Source organism: Melitaea cinxia, chromosome 19 (genome assembly GCF_905220565.1).
Source record: "Melitaea cinxia chromosome 19, ilMelCinx1.1, whole genome shotgun sequence".
Lineage (NCBI taxonomy): Eukaryota > Metazoa > Arthropoda > Insecta > Lepidoptera > Nymphalidae > Melitaea > Melitaea cinxia.
In genome coordinates, this window is record NC_059412.1 from 14,136,272 (window position 1) to 14,145,274 (window position 9,003).

The window sequence follows — 9,003 nt, forward strand, 5'->3', positions numbered from 1 at the left end:
GCGTTAAAGACACAGATGTATATATCTATAAAACTTACTCCGACAAAAAAAAACGATCAAGAGATACTTCGGAATTCCGTTAAAACTCAATCAAGATTATTAATAAAGCATTGTTCCTGAACCCCGAACAAAGGGATACAATATAAAAATCGGAAAACGTCATGGCTATCGGAAACGGCGATATTTCTCGCCGTAAAAATCACAGGAACGTGAAAAGGTCACGGCTGTTTAGAGACAATGGGCCCATATGCGACGATTTTAGTCCGCGATTGTTATGATGCGTCCAATTGCAATGAGTAACCGCAAATATGGACTAATATTTTTTTTTGGAGTTAAAAATCGATTTTCATATAAGATATTAAAAAAATGTGAGGTGTAAAATCTACTGAACGACTGACCTCGTTGAGTTTCTCTTACCGCCATCTATCGGAATCCAATAGCGTTATTTGATTCGTTTGTTTACCAGTTTATTCATTTATTTAGTAAGCCTTTTGTGCCTATTTATTAGCCCGTTGGCGCAGCTTGTAATGCCCTGCTTTCTGTTCCGCGGGTTGCGGGACCGATTTTCGCCTAAGTCTGGGTGTAACATTTGTGCTTATATATTTATATATGTATGTATTATTTGAATGTATATTTTAAAAAAGTTCTAGCAGTCGGATGTTACCTGTAACACAAGTTGCTTATCATAGGAACAGACGCCCTTGTGTGTATGTTATATTTATTTATTTATATTTATTTATTATTATTTATTTAGACAGTCGATATGAAGGAGTAAACTTCATTCGTGCGTCGCGTGTGTGCAGCTGACACACACACACATACATAAACGTTATTTAATGGATATCAAATAACAAATATTTTTAAAGGTATTTAAATAAAAACACATCTGTTTAATTAAATAATTGAATAAATTAAATTGATAACTGTCTACTACTTGAAATCGTCATAAAAAACCTCTTATGTAAATTTAAAATCAGAAACAAGTTCATACGATTTAGAAACTCCGTTAAAACCTCGCGTAGTACACTAATACATTTATAATGTACGTAAACATTCGAGATTTGTTAACAACATAATTATACAGCTAAAACAAAAGACAAAATTACCGCCTGAAGGCATTCCTTCGACCTCGGGGGTAAATTCATGAATGTGATAATTATTATTGTGACAGTAGCACAAAAGGAATTATTTAACGCTGTATAAATGCATCGCTCGCATTTTGATGACCGAAGACAATTCGTTGTGTCATTATTCTTAAAAATACAGCACATGCACTTTGACACTACTAGATTTAAATTTTTCGGGCAGTGGTTGGCGCAACGGTCACAGCACTGGTTTGTGGCTGTCGCGCTGGTGGTTGCGGGTTCGATCCCCGCACATCACAAAGATTTCTATTGGCCATACAGATGTTTAGCGTGGTCTGGGTGTTTGTGCATCCTTGTGGGTCTCCCCACTCTCATTGCTATGTATTGTTATTTGTGTTGTTAATTTTCCAAATATTAAATTAATAAATGAATTATGTCATTTTTGATTTTTTTTTCTGCAAATTAAAGAAACTACTATAGTTATTTTAAAACTTTGTCCCACGTAGTAACAATGCAGTAATTGTGATCATCAAACCGTTCTTATTTTATTGTCAAAGGTAAAATTGCATTACTAAAATAATAAAGTTCCATTAAAATATCATTAGCAAAGATAGAGATATTTTTGAATTATATTTTTAATATCAGCCTGTCTAGACAGGGTTGTTAAATTATTAAGACGATCAACGCGCTTTCGAAATATTCAGAACAATTTCATACATTATCGTTTGTCTACGAACGAAATCAGAATTTTATTCAACTCCATCTATGATTTCATTCGTCAAATCTCAACACGTGCAGAAAGACACACATGTAGATTGTATTCTATTTCGAGCTTTCATAAACTTGTCTGTATCATTTCAAGTAATTGTGTGTAATTATATCTGTATATTTGTAGTAGTTTCTTGTTAAATATTTTATGAATTTATTATTATTTTTATCTTTTCTTTATATATGTACACCTTCTAATCGCTGCTACTATGTTTATACACACACACATATATATATATATATAAAAGCGAAAGGTCACTCACTCATCACGAAATCTCCGAAACTATAACACCTACAAACTTGAAATTTGGCAGGTAGGCTCCTTATAAGACGTAGGCATCCGCTAAGAACGGATTTTACGAAACTCGACCCCTAAGGGGGTAAAACGGGGATTGGAAGTTTGTATGAAAGTCCTATATTTTTTAAGTAAAAGACTTGAAATTTAAAATCTAAGCTCTATAAATAGTGACAAGGTGTCCCAATAATGTATCTTTAGAAATCAACTCCTTTTTAGGGTTAAAACGGGGGATCGTAGGTTGACTCACTCATCACGAAATCTCTGAAACTATAACAGCTACAAACTTGAAATTTGCCAATAAGTTTCCTTATAAGGCAAATATCCGCTAAGAACGAATTTTATGGAACTCGACCCTTAACACGTTCACAGTCCTATGAGCCCACTATGGGCTCACGTCATGCGTATGACTCCAAGTCTGTAAGCCCACATTGGGCTCACACCTATTGAGTAACTTGTATATATATATATATAGATATAGATATAAGCAGGTGGGCAAGCAAGCGTACGGATACCTGATAGTAAGCGATTACCGTAGCCTATAGACGTCTGCAATACCAAAAACATCGCAAACGCATTGCCGACCCTACCTCTAATTCCCCCAGGAGTGTATCCTATTCCCAAAAATTATCTGGAGGAAATCGCTCTTTAAGCGATAAGATCGCCTTTGTATATTTTATTTTCTGTTCTTTATAACTAAATTTTTCTATTTTGGACTACAATGAAGAATAAATAAGTACCTGTATATAATATGTCTTCTCACGAACACAATAAAAATGTAATAAAAGTGTACACGTAGAAATTACAATTTGTGAGTACTACTCTGACGTAATAACGCCTCCTGCAATTCCCACAAAAACGCGAATAACCATACAACACGTCTCTTTGCGGGCGAATTCTAATTAACTTTTCATTTTTAGTAAACAGTAAATCCCGCAGAGAACGCTGAAATTTTAGGAACCTAATAAAGCAGTGTATTCCGTCATAAAACAGAAAATTTGTTTTAAAAATAATGCATATATGAATAACTATATAATTAATAAAACTCGATATTTGTGTAAGTACAGTAAATCAATCAAAAATATATTTATCGAATAGGCCTCAAAAGCACCGTCGAATCTTCATTGAAAAATTAAAATGTTCTGAATGCAGATTTTCAGGGAAGAATCCGCAAGAATCTCCACAGTTTAAAAAAAAAGTATAAACTGTGCAAATTTTTACGCAAATTTGGTAATATTTTCCATGACACACGTCGTCACTAAGTAAGTCTACACATCTTTATCATCTATGTAATCCTGCACCGAATAATCTAACGAACTTAGTACGTACTTTTCTGAATATGTAATCGTAAAATCTGCAGTCCTTTAAAATTTTCTATAAACTACCATTCATTACACGGTCTCTGCGACTGTCTCAACATGAATGGGCTGCTTAAAACCCTTTACCAATCAAGCGCTCCAATTAGAAAAGTTACGAACTAAATCATAACATCCTAAGTTTTTGGAGATATTAGATTAGAAAAACAAAAACGAGAAAATGATTAAACTCAACCGAAATTCGTCAAAATATAACTTTAACTAAATGAATCTTGTGGTTTTATTTATATTTATTTTTTAAATAATAAATAAACGAGTCACAATCGACGGCCCCCAGTAGCATATCAACCCTGCGTTGGGGTTCCGGAAACACACAACGCACAAGCACGAACTTATTAACTGCGGAGTTTCTTGCCGATTCTTCTCTGCAGAATCTACATCGGCGGTAGCGTCACTTTTAACACTAATTAAAAAATATACTTTTAAGAAGACAATTCGAATGTGCCTTTGAAGCCTATTTGAATAATAATTTGATTTCACGTCCAGTTTGATTACTATCTGTTTAGTACTATTTGTGTTAAAGCCAAACAAATCTCCATTCTTTCCATTTTTTTTTGTTTATATAACGTATGAAAAGTGTATACACATATAAATAGAGCGGTAAGATGTTCGCTGAGTTAGATAGTAATAAAAAAAAAGTCTTTGACCCCGACGTGATTTGAACACGCAACCTTCTGATCTGGAGTCAGACGCGCTACCGTTGCGCCACGGAGTCTGTGACTGTGAATGGGAATTTAACCATCCGTAACTCCGTACAAATGTACTCATTTTGTTTTCTGATTTTTTACATTAATTCTGTTGATTTATTCGTTTTATTTTTATAACTAGCTGGCGAGACAGACTTTGTTCTGTCAAAAGTTTTTTTTTGTAATGAAACCTTCCGTGGATCTTAAGGGACATATAAAAAATAAATTAGCCGAATCGGTCGAGCCATCCTCGGGTTACGCGCTTAGCAATATTCATTTTTATTTTGTAGAAAATATAGATACTGCCAACTGAAGTTGCAATATTAATGTTTAAGTTTAAGTATATTAAATGCAAAATTATAAAAATCCATCCATTTTATTGTATTATTTTAAACTTTACCTCACCTCAGCCGGTCCAGAAAAAAAAAATATTTGAAAATTAAATGAAATATTATTTATTAACAGCCTAACTTATTTTCGATCCCAAACACTAGTTATATATAAGTATACTTTCATAGAAATTCTATGCTTTGTACTGTATTTAATCAACTTCTCATGGACATATTGATATTATAGACTAGCTGCGCCACGCGGCTTCACTCGTGTAATTACCGGTCCCGTGGGAATGTCGAGATAAAATAAAGCGCTAAAATTCTTGATCGCCTGCTGTCTAAATCCCAAGTTTCTTTAAAATCGGTCCAGAAGTTTTTGCGTGAAAGAGTAACAAACATACTTACATCCTCTTTAAAAATATTTGTATAATTAAGTAGTATTAGTAGAATTAATCCTACTATCTTGAGATGGTAAATGTGTACTCATTTTTATACTTATATTTCTGAACAATAACGAAATTTAATGAGCGCATTTCTAGTTAGGATAGTGCGTTTTTATTGAGTCAAAATTATAATTGAATGTTTATTCACCAATTTAGCATTTCTCATGTCTCTGTGAATCTAACAACCGTCTTTTGGAGGGCACGTACAGCCGTCAAACCTGGTTGTTTTTTATTATTATTTAAAAACAATATCCATGGGCTCAAAAATGCCCGTGCCTTTTGTTGATCATGCATGATAATACCACAGGCAATTTATTAATCAAACTACAGATCGACAGTCCTTTGACTGCCTAGCAAAGCTAGGACGTGGTCCGACTCTGACGGAATTTTTCTGTTACACTATCTTTTTTTTATATACTTTTTTAAATTTTTCTGCGTATAGTGTTAACACTATCGGCCTATACTGCTTTTATAGCATATTTTTAGGTCCAGTCTCGGCTGTTATGTGAAAGCAGCTCGATAATCTAGTTCTTCCAAAGATCCTTAGAATGGTCTTTACTCAGCTGTGGGACGTTATTTCGGTTAAATTCATATTGTCTCTTTCTTTTATGTTTAATTTATACATATTACTTTTTAATTTTACATAAAATATGATAAAATTACTTATGTGCCTTCAACTTTTAATAATATAACAAAAAAATTCTCAATATTTTTTATTTATATTTTTTTTTCTTCTATAAACAATTAATTACATTTCCATGCATACTTTTATTAATTAAACATACCGACCGCACGCAATATCACGATACATTTGTCAAGCAATTGATCTATATTGTAATTCTGTACGTATTAAGATCATTAAAATTAATGACTTGGAAAAACTATTCCAATCTAATTAAACCTATTTGAATGACAACACAAGGGTTAATTAAAGGCCGAACAATTTTAATATAATGTAAATAAATATAACAAAAAGCCTATTAAAACAAACTGTAAAGATTTGAATTTAAATACAAAAAAAAAAACCCTGATTAAGTACTCCCTAATCCTTAGAGTTAAGTATACTTAGCGACTTATTATTAACCAACCAAATTACACACGAGAAAAAATCATAAAAATCGGTCTGTCTGTTTCGAAGGAGTACTGCTGACATCGGTTTATTTAAAGGCCAAGTGTCTGATAAATAAAAGTTAAGGTTAAGAAGGCTTAATTGAAATCTATGTAGTAGTTTTTCCTTCACGCGCACAACGTCAGACCTCATCGCTTTTGACTACCAAAATAGCTTTATTCAAATAGGCTTCCAAAGCACTTTCGAATCGTCGCTTTTACAAATTAAAATAATATAATTTAGGTTATTTTATCATGGATTAAATTATAAAGTGTAAAATGGAAAAACATTATAAACACGATTAAAAAAAAAAAAAAAAATTGCGCCTAATGTGAAACAATTTACATTAGAAAAATGAACAGGGAATCGTTTATTATTTTAAGCCTAAATAAATATTATTGTTCAATACATCATATAACGTACATATGTAACGTTCAACTACGTAATTTATTTCCAAAAAGCCGTTATAAATAAAAATAAGTCGTTAAAACGTCACGTCCTTACGTACGATAAAATTTCAGGGAAATGTTTCAAACTTATGTAAATATTCTATAATGACTTCCCGCCAAACTTCGCTCGTTTGGGGTACACGACATTGACTCTTCCGATTTCTTCCGTTTAATGTTATCTACATAAATTACTTATTTAATATTATTTTGATAGACCCTTTTCAATTTAGTGATACTAACATATAAGTACTTCGACCTTACAGAAGATACACAGCTAATTAATACTGTTCTCAAGCAGTGTTACGTTCCTAATGGTGAGTAAGGTGACCAGAGCTCCTGGGGGGGATGGGGGTAGGGTCGGCAAGGCGCTTGCGATATTTCTGGTGTTGCAGGCGTCTAATCGCTTACCATCAGGTGAGCCGTACGCTTGTTGGCCGACCTAATTGTATTTAAAACACAATGTATATCGGACCTTCCTGTTTTTATACAACCTTTTAAAAATAAGAAATTTTTGTACCATTTCTGTTGCTACTAGTCTTAAATATAGTATCAATAGGTAAATTTATTTTTGAGTACAAGATCACTTTTTAGAGCAGCGGTCTCATAAGTTGAAATCGCCCTAATGATTGCCAACCTTCGCAAGGAGACGGCACTTGTAGCATATATTTTTAATAGCGCCTGGTTTCGTTCCTGCTGTTGTATAATAGCACAGTTATGCATTAGCGTTGCTATTTATTTTTTCTAGGCGACTGATTTAATTTTGGAATACCCTCGTATTGTATTACGTCGCGGTTCACCTTAGGGGGTAGTTGTGTCGCGACACACTGGGTTTGCTGTATATAAGGCTCAGGACGTGTGTTGCGGGCTCTTTGCTCTTTTCTTTTTTGGGTTGGTTTCTCTCGCCGTCTTAAGATCTGAGTGCAATTAATTGTGGGTGAGGCATTGTAGTTTCTTATGGTATAAGCTTTGCTTTAGTGAAGTTGGTTTTGTGAGTTTTTGAAAAAAAAGATTAAGATTCTGTAGGATTTTTTTACTCTCTCTCTTGTGTCTCGTGTTAGGAGTTGTGGGTGTCTCTCTGGCCCAACAAGCAATTTTTTAACACGTAGCACTGGCGCCCAACGTAAATTCTCTAATATTTAAATTATTTGTTTGTCGGTGAATTATTTTAATTATTTTATTTTGTAGGGTATCGCATTGGCACTCAATTTTTTTTTTTCTTATTTCTGGTAAGTGGTTTTCTCTGGGTATGAAAAGGGTCTTGTCCTTGTGTCTTTGTGTGTTTTGTGAATTGTGTTAAATTATTACTTTTCATTTTTATTAATTAAATTTGATTACTGTTTCGTTTAGGTTGTGTATTTATATTAGTATGTTTAAAATTTATGTATTTATATTAGTATGTTTAAAATTTAAAGTTAATATTTAAAAGTTTTTATTTGAATTTAAAAGATTTGTCCGAGCGTAGTCACGGTTTTTGCATTGTTAATCGTTCCTTGCTAAAAAAATTTCAGTTACCTAGTTTTTGTATTAATTATTTCTTGCTCAATAATTTTTGCCGTAACTAATTTTTTTTTGACTACCCTCTATTAACGAATATTTTTGCTTACTTTGTACTTCTTTGTTACATTTTAACATTAATTTAAATCGAACTTTTTTGTACTTTTTGTTTCGTTTTAATTTTATTATTGTGCTACGATGACTCACTCAATAAAATTCGTACCCCTGCCTAAGGCTGAGTTAGAATATGAGGTGGTTGTTCGGAATGAGGAGCCAGCTGCCGCAGTTTTAGCTTGCGTGGACAGATATTACGGTTGTCGGAATTGTTACCGTCAGAGGAGATTTTGGTCAGTCCGTTGGATATTATAACCGATTTGGCAGGTATTAGTGACACTTTGATAAAAGTGAAATCAATTATTAATATATTTTAGTTATAATTAATTTTAGTTTTCAGTTAGTGTCGTGTGGTTCGCATTATTTGGACTCTGATAGTATAGAAAATATGATTTTTACTCCTCGTGACTGTTATGCGGAGAACTTAGGTCGGTTGGCGAGTATTTTCGATAAAGTTCAATTTCGGTTGTATGCCGCTCATTTAAAAAATACTTCAAGTTATAATTTGCGTCGTAGGACTGCGGAATTTAATGTTGGTGATCTTGTTTATAAGAAAACTTACTTCTTGAGTGATAAAGATAAATACTTTTCTAAGAAATTAGCGCCTAAATTTATCAAATGTCGAATTGTTGGTAAAAGGTCTCCTCTTGTATACGTATTACAGGATATGAATGGTAAAGATCTCGGGGTTTGGCATATTAAAGATTTGAAGTTAACAGGAAGTTCTGGTCGTAAGGGTAATTGATATTGTGTTTTCTTTTTGTTTTAAATCTATATTACGTATTCCATTTTTGAGACGGGTGATGATCTCATTTTTTTATTTTGTGCTTATACAAGTACATGACTTATGATA

At 33.0% G+C, this 9,003-nt stretch overlaps 1 non-coding gene across 1 annotated transcript; it reads right to left on the reverse strand.

The window, feature by feature from the left end:
* Positions 1-4,167: 4,167 nt before the first annotated feature.
* Trnaw-cca lies at positions 4,168-4,239 on the reverse strand. The gene has a single exon. It is a non-coding gene; the product is annotated as a tRNA-Trp (tRNA).
* Between the last annotated feature and the right edge of the window lie 4,764 nt (positions 4,240-9,003).